Below are 13,933 nucleotides of genomic sequence, written 5' to 3' on the forward strand. Positions count from 1 at the left end.
CCATAAAATATTGTCTGAGCATTTAAATTTATCTGAGCAACCAAGCCTGGAGAAGCTTTTCTTGCTAATTGTAATAAAATTTGAGCGAGCATAATTTATCTGCGAGATGGAGTCGTAAATTTGGATGAATTTTGATAACTTGTTAAGGACAGATTAGCAAGCGTCTAAAATAAAACGTTATAGCTTACATTGGTATAATTATGTCGTGTCCAGAATTAATAATAAAAATAACAATAGTCTCTCTTTGGCGCAGGTACCTAACTACTTTCAGTCTTTTCTTATTAGTTTTCTTATAGGAAATTATGAAGAATGAAGGGCTTCAAGTTTTTTTCCAATTCCCTTTTTATTTTTCATACATAACAAGTTAGAAGCGAGATAAATATATATAAATCAGACTAAACAACTTTTACTATTAGACGCAAAAAATGTTGGCTCTCCCATACAAAACAAAGACATCCGATTAGCCAAAATGTATGAAATAGACAATATTTGCTTTGCGTTTTTAGGAGATTTTTTGTAAGATTTGACCGCTGTATATTTCCTATACAACCCTATACCTGTCCTATACCCATGCCAGATAAACACAACATTCAATAAATAAATCTAGGTTATTAGCGCAAAAAAATATCTAATTAAAATCTCAATAAAACATTTAAGTTTATAGTGTTTATACCATTTAAAAAACATAAAAACTGCAACGTTGACAGTTGACACGATGACACCAAATCGTTCCAAATTAAAAAAAATCGCAAACCGCGCATCTAATTTCGCCGGTCGTCGACCTTTGCAAGATTTAAGCCGCTGTAAATCAACGTTGTTATTAGACGGACTCGTGGAGGCTAGTCGCTGTACAGCGCTGCAGCTGTTGGGTGGTGTCAATTTTGACGTTTACGCGCGAAAAGTTTTACGAGCAGCAGACGTCGCGGCGCGTCGAACAGTGATGTGACAGGTATTGTTGTAGTCGATATATTGCTGCTGCTTTGGCTGAGATTAGTCTATAAATTATGTAAAATGTTTTTAGTTGCTGCTTTATATTTTTTCAAATAATAATGTTCCGTATTTGAAATTTTGACTTTTCTTTCATATCAGTACTAAGCAATGTCAACGGAGGCTTTCAATTTTCTCCGCGTTTCCTACATTTTTCCACGCCGATTTTTCCCAGAAGGGAAACTAGGCCTTATTGGGATTAGTCCGGTTTCCTCACGACATTTTCCTTCACCGAAAAGCAACTGGTAAATATCAAATATGATATTTCGTACACTATTTTCGAAAAACTCATTGGTACGAGCCGGGGTTTAAACTACTTTAAACCCGCGACCTCCGGATTGAAAGTCGCACGCTCTTACCGCTAGGCCACCAGCGCTCTCAGGTGTTTCATAACATTCATTCACACAAATTGTACACAAAGTTGCATCGACACACAAGCAAAAAACTTCATATTTAATCAGTTAATCTTCGTCGTCGCGGCCTCAACCTTGAACGAAAAATCGATAATATATCTCTCCAACCGCCCCATCACTCAGAGGTTCGTTTTACGACCGTCTCGCACCGCGTTCCATTTTTGAAATGTGTCTTCGCTTGCGGTAGGTCGCTCAACGGCCATATCCGTACGATCCAGTCCCGCATTTTTATGCGCATTTTTAATGGTGTGAATTTTGTTTATAATGTCGTAAAGGTACATCGTTATCACGGTTGCAAAAACGATTGACCGGATTGACAGCCCGAAAAGGAACTTTGTATAGATCTCAATTCTTTTGTCGGCGAGTCAACGACGACGTCGACGACACATATTCTTCATGACTTGGCTCTTACTTCACATTTATGTTTTTATTGGGATATCATTAATTTTTGTACAGAAATTACTACAGTATTCATCATGAAAGCAGTTTGCCCAAGCTGAAAAGGAGACCCTCTTGACGCGCGGTCAATTGTCAAAAAGTTTCAGTTTTCAGATTTTTACTTTTGTATACCTACGCCTAATAGTCTACCTTCATGCCAAATATCAAGTTTCTAAGGTCCACTTGCACCATCCCACAAACCCGGGGTTAAGCGGTTTAACCGTCAGCCCAGTGTCAAATTGTACTGGTAACCATGGTAACTCCAGGTTTAACCGGTTAACCCCGGGTTGGTGGAATGGTGCAAGGGTCTAAGTGATCTCTAGAAGTGGGTTAGGTTTTTGATCTATATGCCATGCAGTCAGTCACAAAAATGCCGGTTTTTAAACGTTAATTTATCAATAACTGTTTGAGCTACGTTTATGAAATTTTGTGTTTTGGACAAGCTAAGGGGCTTGAATACATGTGCCAAATTTCATGTGTGTAGGTTAAGTAGGTTTCAAGTTGTGAAGGGGTCAAAAGTAGCTCGAAATGGTTCGTGTAATATTACACACGGTTGCTTCGTCGCCAGTTCCTTTTTCTTTGAACTTGGCTGGACATGCTACCGCGTGTCTAGTTCAGACAAAAATCGTCAACAGCTTATTTGAGCGCGTTCGGCTTACGACTGTCTGAGCTGAGCACTGTACGGTTACCATCAGTTTGTCACTGACGTAAACGCCGTCGAGAACGTAATTTACTTTCTATACATTCCGTTTGCACTAATATGCGAGTGCGAGCGAGATGTATAGAAAGTAAATTACGTTCTCGACGGCGTTTATGTCAGTGACAAACTGATGGTAACCGTACTGATCAATAATGACGCTTATACGCTTAAGGGCTCATTTAGACGATGCGAGACCTCATTGTTTTATGGTGGGCAACCCTGAGGCAACCGAGTTCCACGGCCGCTCCGCCACTGCTAAGTAAGCAAAATCGATGCATCGTTAAAAAACTTAAAAACTGCAGTAAGACTACGTAATTTACGAGTGGGTAGTTAATAAACGTTTTGTGGCCGTCGTTAAAGCGCTCCGTCCCTTTCTCGCACGTCTTTATGGGTGTGGAAGTGCGAGAAAGCTATATATTGCGCTGTTTTTATTGCTTGCATTATGACCTGGGAGCGAGCTCACGGGAACTGCAATGTTTTGGTTGGTTTACTTTAAAACTAGTTTTGTGTATTTTAACCTAATGACTGTGTGAGCTGTAGAAGTGTAGACCTTTGTCAGTCAAAATGTAGTAATCTTAAAAAAAAACAGAATATATACATATTTTTATTTTTAACAAGCAGAAACGCCTGCGAACGACGCCATTAAGCTTAGAATAAATTTAAAAGTGGAAAAATTACTGTCTTGGGTGAGACTCGAACGAGGCCCAGAAATCCAGAGGCCGTGAGTTCGAGTCTCACCCAAGACAGTAATTTTTCCACTTTTAAATTTATATACATATTAACATACATACATATAATCACCCCTATTTCCCGGAGGGGTAGGCAGAGACCACGGATTTCCACTAGCTACGATCCTGACATACCTCTTTCGCTTCCTTCACTTTCATAACATTCCTCATACACGCTCGCCGGTTTAGGGTACATATTAAACTTCCTATAATCATCGACCAAGCGAAAAGCGAAAAGCACGACCTAGAAAGGCAGATTATCTTGGGCCAAATAGAGGGCAAGCGAGCGCGAGGAAAAGCACCCACGAGATGGTCTGATGTTGTGAAGAGGGTGGTTGGCGGCAACATGCAGTGCGTGACCCATACGGCCTATGATCGCACACTGTGGAGACGTAGCATACATGGTCGCGATCCTCAGCAATGAGGGACCGAGGAAGAAGAAGAAGAAGAAGATAATCATCGAACCTGTTTAAAAAATATCCTGAGAATCGGTTGAGAAATTGTAGAGGAGAATATTGTATAGCTACAGACAAAAGGTAGGTACTTTTTTCATACAAAATCCATTTCGGGAAAAAACGTTTTCCACTAACTAAATCATAACATACCACTTTCATTTTGATATCGACCGCTTCCGCATAATATATTCTAGGTCTAGGTTCGCTTATTTACAAATTTTGAAAAAAGGAAAACCTATAAACCTAGTTTTTCACTGTGTCAATAACATACTAAAAACCCACGGAGAATGGATAATAATTAGAAGTGGAAAAACGTTTTCTCTTTTTGTATGGACGTCAGACGATCACGTGCTATAAATACTTCCCTCTTAAGATGTCGTAGGTTCAGACAGCGGAGTTATTGGAAAATCGTTACGCTTTTTTAGATCAGAATACGGTTGTCAAAAAATGTATAAGCAATCTCGAGGATTTTCTCTAGTGGTTTCATCGGGGTACACTACATAATTCCGAAATATTTTATGCCGAATTTTAGAATATCGAATTTTATTATTCCGTTTTTTAAATGCTCGACCCATCAAAATTCCGATTGTCGTAATTACGAACGATGAAAATCACGAAAGTGTATATTTCCGAATAGCAAAAAAGACGATTTTTTTAAATTCCGAACCACATAATTCCGAATATAAAAATTCCGATAGTGATAAACACCGAATTTAACATTTACGATTTTTGAAATCACGAATTCCGAAATGCCATTTTAAATATCCCGATTTTTTTAATTCCGAATTAATCGATTCGTGCTCCGGCACTACGGGCAAAGCAGCCCTTTCGCCCTTGCGTATCAAAGCGCAGGCACAATAAATGCTCGCCTCCGCAGCGTCGGCTTGCTGGTCGCCTTCGGCGACCAACAGTTTGTTTTCGTGGGGTCGCAGTTCTAACCTAACCTAACCCACTTTTCTGGCAACAGTTCGTTTTCTTGGGGGTCGCAGTTCTAACCTAACCTAACCCACCTTTCAGGCAACAGTTTGTTTTCGTGGGGTCGCAGTTCTAACCTAACCTAACCCACTTTTCTGGCAACAGTTCGTTTTCTTGGGGGTTGCAGTTCTAACCTAACCTAACCCACTTTTCAGACACCAGTTCGTTTTCTTGGGGGACGCAGTTCTAACCTAACCTAACCCACTTTTCTGGCAACAGTTCGTTTTCTTGGGGGTCGCAGTTCTAACCTAACCTAACCCACCTTTCAGGCAACAGTTTGTTTTCGTGGGGTCGCAGTTCTAACCTAACCTAACCCACTTTTCTGGCAACAGTTCGTTTTCTTGGGGGTCGCAGTTCTAACCTAACCTAACCCACTTTTCTGGAAACAGTTTGTTTTCGTGGGGTTGCAGTTCTAACCTAACCTAAGCCACTTTTCTGGCAACAGTTTTTTTGTTGGGCTCCGCATCTGCTCCGGCGCTACGGGCATAGCAGCCTCTTCGCCTTACGGCGGGCGAGGGCTGCTTCCCCTCCGCGCTTCCGGCTTTTTACATACACTCTAGGGGTAGGACAGACAAGACCACGTGGGTAGTGGGGTGCTCCGATTCGGATTTTGGTTAGTTAGACTTAACAAAGTGCGTTTAAGTCTTATTTTGAAAATCACGAATTTCATTATTCCGAGTTTACAAAAGATCGAATTTCTGAATACCGAATTACTTTATTTCCGATCGGTCAATGATTTTTCGGAATAGACAAATTCGGAAAAAAAATCGGATTTTTTCTAAATCGGAACTTTAAGCTTTCGTCCATATGAAAATCGGATTTTAAGTATTCGGAAATAACACAGTCGTGATTTTCTTCTTTCGTGGTTTTCAAAGTCGTAATTTCGATATTTCGGACATATAAACAATCGGGATTATGAAAATCGAGGTTATGAAAGTCGGAAAAACATATTTCGGAATATTTGGGTGTTCCCGTTTCATCGATTTGAATCCTAATTTTTCGATTTTCGCTTGATAGATAAAAAAACCGGGCAAGTGCGAGTCGGACTCGCGCACGAAGGGTTCCGTACTATAATGCAAAAACAAAACGGTCACCCATCCAAGTACTGACCCCGCGGCGGGGTCAGTACTTGGATGGGTGATATAAGCAACGTCGGGTGGGGTCCCCGCCCGCGTTGCTTAACTTCGGTCAAAAATCACGTTTGTTGTATGGGAGCTCCACTTAAATCTTTATATTATTCTGTTTTTAGTATTTGTTGTTATAGCGGCAACAGAAATACATCATCTGTGAAAATTTCAACTGTCTATATAGCTATCACGGTTCGTGAGATACAGCCTGGTGACAGACGGACGGACGGACGGACGGACGGACGGACAGCGAAGTCTTAGTAATAGGGTCCCGTTTTACCCTTTGGGTACAGAACCCTAAAAACGAACAGGTATATACCAACGCACTTTAAAAATTTGTAACAATTGATGCACAAAAGCCTAAAATATGAAAATTGCTACTAAAACCGCGCTATTTTATTTTTGCGGAAACACATCGGATTATCACGGATTATACTATGATTTTTTTTTAATTTTCCATTCGTGACAAACCGAATGCCATGACCGGGACCGGCGTTATGGCGTTAACCGTGAAATTAAACGACGGCGGCGGTTCGAATCCGGCTTCGGGCACTGCAGGGCTTAGTCACGTTTGAAGAAGAGAGGACAGTGTCAGTCGGTTAAACTCGAACTAAAGTTCATTGCAAAATATTACAGAAAATTTTCCAAAAGTACTTCAAAATTAACTGAAGGAAAACAAGTAAAAATAAATGTATTATTTTTTCAAAAAAAGGTAGATTATCTATATTTTTTTACGGTAACAGATGGTATAAAATATTTGCTAAATATTGACATCACAATCATAGCGCAAGCTAGAGTATTAGTAATGTGTAAGGTTGTGCCTTACTAAGGCATAACACAAGTTACACGAGATTAAACAAGACACTATGTAAATTTCTTTAATTATGTTTTTTAATTATTATTTTTTTGTATGTTATATAAATAAACAAGTAATCGATACGTTCCCTCAAACATGATATTGCCGATTTTTAGAAGCAATTATCATATTTTTAGCTTTTTTTCATAGTTTATTACAAATTTTTAAGTGCATTTTAGACCTATGTTCGTGATTTTTATCTACCGTGCGAAAATAAAAAAAACTCAGGATTCGCATCAATACAGTCCTCGAGAAAGGCCTCAAGTTTGCTAATTTAATTTATGGCAGCCGCATTGTGATCCCAAAAAGCGCGACTTTTTAAAACTCCGTTTTCTGAACCTACTGCACCTTAAATTTTAGAGATTTCGAGAGAAGTCGTGTCAATAAATGTGACATGTTGAATAAAAACAAAGTTACATTACGTGCTGAATTACTTTATGAGAAAAAATAAAAGTTGTACATTTTAAAACTACATAAAACTACTTTTTCCACATTAAACTTTGTTCATTAGGGCCTCATACTCGTAAAATGTAGTCGTATCAAAACTATACGTGGTATATTTTAAAATAAGTTTTTGACAAAACTCTAATTATTTAAGCATTTATCGCTGACTGTTTTTGTACACAGGCAACATTAGTATTAACTCATCGAGATAAAAAATCAAAAAAAGACAAACAATCTCAAGCACAATCATGTAGCTTTTGTGTTTTTTTATCTATCACAGAGTTCCCATGGCCATTGGCCACCTCCTGTCTCCGCTGTCTCAGCTCAATGTCGTCATAATATTGCATTGTCGTCCGATTAACATATGTATTCAAAATTTCAGCTCAATCGGAAATCGGGAAGTGGGTCAAATTTAGCATCCAAGATTTGACTCACACTAACAAATTAATGAAATTAACATACTAACAGAACAACATAAATAAAAGCTTTTAATAGCTCAGAATAGAATATTGGCACCGGCGCCCTATAGTGCAGGAGGACGATTCGAATTGTATAATCTTATTATGAAACGGTTATTGGAAATGATTTGTCAGCTGTTCATAGTGACACTTTATCGTGGCCGACGCCTTTGACGTTTACGTAAATGCCTACACCGCACAAAAACACAGGGTTGTCACAGACTTATCGCAACTGCCCAAAAAACTGCACATTACAAATACAGGCTAGCCCTGTTAGTAGTACCGAGCTACTAACAATGGCAATGTATGCAGCTCGGGTGCACGCGTGCATTGACCCGCCTATTCCTATCTCTATCGCACGCATCATTCATTAATTATATTGCCGTCCACGCAGTGTCATTGACCGCCGGTATAGTGTGTAGCTTTCTAATAGAGCCCGACGGCTAATCCTATTGTCTATTGTTAAGTAAAACCGCTCGTGCCACGTGCCACAACCACCTGCATAAACTGGTTACTGAGTGCCGGCGAGTCGAACGCTACAGAACCAGTCTAAAATGTGCTATCGAGATGCGTAACAAAGGCGCGTTATCGGAGAGCGCACCTACACTGGTTTTTTGAGCGTTGGACTAGCCCGCGCTCAGGTGCCAAATAGAATGATTAAGACCCTTTTTTGCAGGTAAGTAGCACGTGCGGTTTTACTTAAAAATAGACAATAGGATTAGCCGTGGGGCTCTATTAGAAACCTACAAACTATATCATGGGCGAAACAGCAATATAATTACACGCGTGCTATAGAAATACAAAGCGGCGGCGTGCGTATATACTACAGGGAACAGGCGTCAATGTACGAAATTCTTCGTGCTTCGCGTCCTTACTTTCATGACATGCGTCACTTTCGCACTGACATATTTGTTAGAACGTGACAGGCATGGTGACAAATGATAAAGAGCCGACCATCTTAGCCCGCCAGGACTATAAAAGATAACTGATGTGTTAGTAATGAGGAAGGCGAGTAATAAATTTAGCCGAGAACGGTTAGTTATTTCATTAATGGCCGTTAAGGTTTTGGTCGTCTTATTTTGATTGTCCATCTGATCAATATATGTTAGTACTTACAAATTAAAGGACAAGCCACGCAGAACAGACGCCATCAGATATATCGGAGCAGCCAAGGTGTTCACTAATATCTGGGGGCCTACCGCGAAAACCGAAATTCGCAAATTGCGGGGATCTTTCTCTTTTACTCTCACTAAGACGTAATTAGAGTGACAGAGAAAAATGCCCGCATTGACGAAATTCGTTTTTCGCGGTTATAGCCCTGAACACACCTCTATTGTCAAGGTGTTAAGAGTCCGTTTTCAGATATTTGTGAGCACCTTGGCCGCTCCGATATATGTATCTGATGGCAACTGTATAAAGGGGCCCACTGATTAACAGTCCGCCGGAGTACGGTATCGGCCTGTCAGTTAGAACAAAATTTTGACAGTTCCGAACAACTGACAGGCCGATACCGCCCGGCGGACTGTTAATCAGTGGGCCCCTTTACGCATAATTTAGCGCGAAGCAGCGATGAATTACAAATTAATTGTACATGAAAATTTAATTACTTAAGAGTGTTATAAATTGTATTTGATTCCATCGTGTTATTATCTTATTATACTCGTCTCGAACGCTGTGCCATTTGTGCTCCATGTTTAGGCTTCCGTACCCAAAGGGTAAAATGGGACCCTATTACTAAGACTCCGCTGTCCGTCCGTCCGTCCATCTGTGATAGCTAGACAGTTGACAGAATTTTCACAGATGATGTATTTCTGTTGCCGCTATAACAACAAATACTAAAAACAGAATAAAATAAAGATTTAAGTGGGGCTCCCAACCCATACAACAAACGTGATTTTTGACCGAAGTTAAGCAACGTCGGGCGGGGTCAGTACTTGGATGGGTGACCGTTTTTTTTATTGCCGTTTTTTGCATTATGGTACGGAACCCTTCGTGCGCGAGTCCGACTCGCACTTGCCTGGTTTTTCAAAATACCCGAGACCTGACAAGCGCGCTCGTGAACCTGCACTGACATTGTAATGTAACACTCAAAGGGATTCGCGAAAAAACCGCCATCGACAGCCGAGTGGAACGCGCGGCGCGAGCGCCGAGCGGCTCGGCTCGCTGCACTGACCGCTGTTGCTCGTGTTGTATGACAAGTATCGTGTTACACCGAAATGTTACAGGTCAGTATGAATATAATAAGTAAGCATTCTTTGTTGCACCTGTTGTAGCTTGTAGGCGACGGAACTACCAACGTTTTCTGCTGCGCGCTGGCAGCCAACCGCGAAAATCATCATCTTCCTCGCGTTTGCCCGGGCTTTTTGCCACGGCTCATAAGGGCTTGGGATCTAACTAACTTGGAGTAAGTTGGCAACTAACTACAAGAATTGGCGTAGGCAAATATATGAAAGCGACCATCTGACCTTTTTTTTTCGGTGTGGGTCTATTTTGGGGGGTACGTGGTACTCCATTCCCGTCTTTTCTAGGTCACCTAACTGACACGGGCCTACGTCATCATGCGACAGCGCTATATGATAATATGCGATAGCGCTATATATAGCGGCCATGTTGTTGTGACGTAGGCCCGTGTCACTCTGGGAATGGAAGACCATGTTTTATTAGACTATGCTACCCGGAGTAGTCAGTCGTCACCATCGATTGAAACTGTAAACACTTAAGGTGAAGTTGAAGTTAGAATAATAAATCGTATTATTCGGAGTTAGAATAAAGTCAAGTGCTATATTATAAAGTTGTTTTTATGTTTATCCCTGTGGAGGTTTCAGAAGTCATCGTTAAACTCAAGACCTTCAATACCATTAATAAAAAAAATCACCAACGAATAATTTTTAAATACATACAAATACAATCAGTTTTCTTAAAACTATCGAAATCCCAAGAAACACAATTTAAAGGAAATTGCGTCGTTTCAAATATGTTTCGTAGTGGTCGTATAGTGGCTTTATAAGCCATCAGCTGTTGTGGTAGCCTGACACCCTCGTTAAAAAGACGTTAAATTAAAGACTTCTGCTTGTAGACATATTAGAACAAAGTTATTGGCGCATTGTGTGACGAACAGTGTTTTATAGATATCGTCCTTTTAACTCTTATTGAACACAAAACAGGGCGGCCGATTCGAACGTAAACGTTTTGTCATCATAATGGTACCTAAATGATGTCATTTTCGTGTGAATTTTGCTCGTACTTGTTCTTACATACTGACCAATTTAGGGTAAGTATGTATTTATTCCAACCTTATTATCATTGAACTGTAACATTGCGGGATTTGGTTAATATTAATACTTAGGAATGTTATTAAAGGGTCTAACGCGATTAAATTTCATTGGTCATATGTGGTGTGGTCTTCGGTGACCTCAGCTAGTGCAACCTGGCTGAAACATCGGATAAAAGGTAAAATAATAAAATTTAATCAGTTATTCGGAGCTGTCAAATTTTGTACAGGGCTGACAGGCCGATATCGTCCGGCGGACTGGTAATCAGTGGGGCCCGTAAAGAGTTATATGGCCGGATTGCGGACGGCCGACTCTAATTTCAATGTTAAAAAAAAGTTTTGCAACTGTTCTCCCATACAGGAGTTTTCTCCTTAGCTCTACCCTCCATAAACCGGGGGATGGGATTCCATTCGGGCCAGGGCGGAACGTATCCGTTGTGTAGTACTATTACTTCATGTTCCGCAGTCAACCATATATCACTACCTAATTACCGACGATTAACAGGTCCTTCCTCACTTGGCTAATTGCCGCGGACGCGCCACACCCCGGACGAGAAATATTACATACTGCATGTATAAGTAGGGGTCATCCATTAATTACATCACACATTTAGGGGGAGGGAGGGGGTCAAGAAAATGTGACATGTTGTGACAAGCGGGAAGGGGGAGTCACAAACTTTGTGACGTCACTTTAACTTCATCAGTAACCGCAAATGTATTTAAATTATTTTATACGCTAATATAGATACATTTAAATAACAAGGTTTTGAAACTATACTTAATCGTTTTTATTCGTTTAATTTTATTTCTTAATCAGTTTTGGGTTATAAAATTACTAATATTTCTTTTGTCAAAAATATTTTGATAAAATAATAAATAAATATTTGCCGATTTCGTTGAAGAAATGTGACGTCACATCAGGGGGGAGGGGTTTGCCAAATGTGACCAAGTGTGACAAGGAGGGGGGGAGGGGTCAAAAAACCAAGAAATTTGTGTGACGTAATTAATGGATGACCCCGTAGGGTAAGGGCCTTAACCGATAAGTCTATCTGATTGACGATGTATGTTGCTACAATAATACACACATTTATAGTTAGTACAATTAGTATATTTATAGTACATGTGTATTCTGCAGTTAGGGTCAAATAAGTTTTGGGAAAAAATCTCAGTTTTGGTACAAGCTTTTATCGTTGACTGTACTTTTCTCTCAACTAATACTCATCGAGATAATTCTAAAAAGCTCAGCTCGATGCAGGGTTGGGCAAAATACTGGCTTCCACGTATTTCAAATACAAATTACAAAATACATTTTTAAAAGTATTTGAAATACCAAATACAAATTACTTTGGTGACGGGTATTTCAAATACAAAATACAAATTACAGTGTTTAAAATAATGTATTTCAAATACAAAATACAAAATACCTTTCAATTTTTTTGTTTAATCATTTAGTTTTTTTTAACGAATATCCTTTCCTAAAAACTTATAGGGTCATTGCGCTAGTTTTCGTCCACTTGACGAAATTTGAATATAAACCTACATTGCTGCACAAATTTGGACTGATTTCAATCCTTAATGTCGAAACAATATATATATATATCTGTCTACATATCAAAATTATGGACCAGACCAGGACTGGTCCTCCATACGTGCCGGTTGGAAGCGACCCGCATCCAGCGTCTTCCGGCGACCTTAACAAGATCGTCTGTCCATCTTGTGGGTGGACGTCCTACGCTGCGCTTGCTAGTCCGTGGTCTCCACTCGAGCACTTTTCGACCCCATCGGCCATCTTCTTTGCGTGCAATGTGGCCTACCCATTGCCACTTCAGCTTGCTAATCCGGTGGGCTATGTCGGTGACTTTAGTTCGTCTACGGATCTCCTCATTTCTGATTCGATCACGTAGAGAAACTCCGAGCATAGCCCTCTCCATAGCTCGTTGAGCGACTTTGAGTTTTGAGATGAGGCCGATAGTGAAAGACCACGTTTCGGAGCCGTAAGTCATCACTGGTAACACACATTGATTAAAGACTTTCGTCTTGAGGCACTGAGGTATGTCGGACGAAAAGACATTACGTAGTTTCCCGAACGCTGCCCAACCGAGTTGGATTCGGCGGTTGACCTCTTTCTCGAAGTTGGACCTACCTAATTGGACTACTTGTCCTAGATAGATGTACGAGTCAACAACTTCGAGTACCGAGTTCCCAACAGAGACTGGGATGGGCACAACATTGGCTTTTGACATAAGTTTCGTCTTGTCCATGTTCATTTTCAAGCCCACCCGTTGTGAAACTCGGTTGAGGTCATCGAGCATCATGCTGAGTTCCTCCATCGACTTTGCCATGACTACGATGATGATGATATCAAAATTATATTTCGCAAGTAGTAAATTAAAAATGAAATATATTATTTGCTAATGTGTCAAGTAGTCTAAAACTAGAGCATGGACGGAAACTATACTGCAATGACCCTATACCCTGGCTGTTGACGAAAAGTTCCGCGCAGAATAGCTCGCGCATTGTATTTGCCCTCGTACAAGTCGTACATTATATTTAAATAAACGTTCCATTTTAGGATTATAGAATTTAATTAAATGTATTTTGTAGAAATGTATTTTGATGCTTGAAGTATTTGAAATACAAAATACAAAATACATGTGAGTTCAGTATTTGAAATACCAAATACAAAATACTTTTCCAGGTAGTATTTGAAATACAAATACAAAATACAAAAATGTATTTCAAATACGTATTTCAAATACATGTAATTGAAATACTGCCCAACCCTGGCTCGATGGTACCATAATATTGCATTGTCACCTGACTTACATATGTATGCAAATTTTCAGCTTCATTGGCAGTTGGGAAGTGGGTAAAATTTTATTTTTAAGATTTGATAGTTATGTATATAACTATCAAACTAAGATTTGATAGTTATATACATAACTAAGCTGAAAATTTGCATGTGCAGGTGTGCCCCTAAATTGCGCCCCGACCAAGCGGACCAAGGTTAGGGCCTTGGACCGTCGGAAGCTTGCTGCATGGTCGCAGCGTCAATCATAATTTTAGCATCTATAATTTCGA

The 13,933-nt window shown here is 40.0% G+C and overlaps 1 protein-coding gene across 1 annotated transcript in view; it reads right to left on the reverse strand.

Annotated features, from left to right (window-relative positions):
- The window catches only part of LOC134799128 (protein doublesex), a 330,707-nt gene that overhangs the window by 67,495 nt on the left and 249,279 nt on the right, over positions 1 to 13,933 (reverse strand). The gene's annotated exons all lie outside the window — the stretch shown is intronic.

This window comes from Cydia splendana, chromosome 18, assembly GCF_910591565.1.
Source record: "Cydia splendana chromosome 18, ilCydSple1.2, whole genome shotgun sequence".
Classification (NCBI taxonomy): domain Eukaryota; kingdom Metazoa; phylum Arthropoda; class Insecta; order Lepidoptera; family Tortricidae; genus Cydia; species Cydia splendana.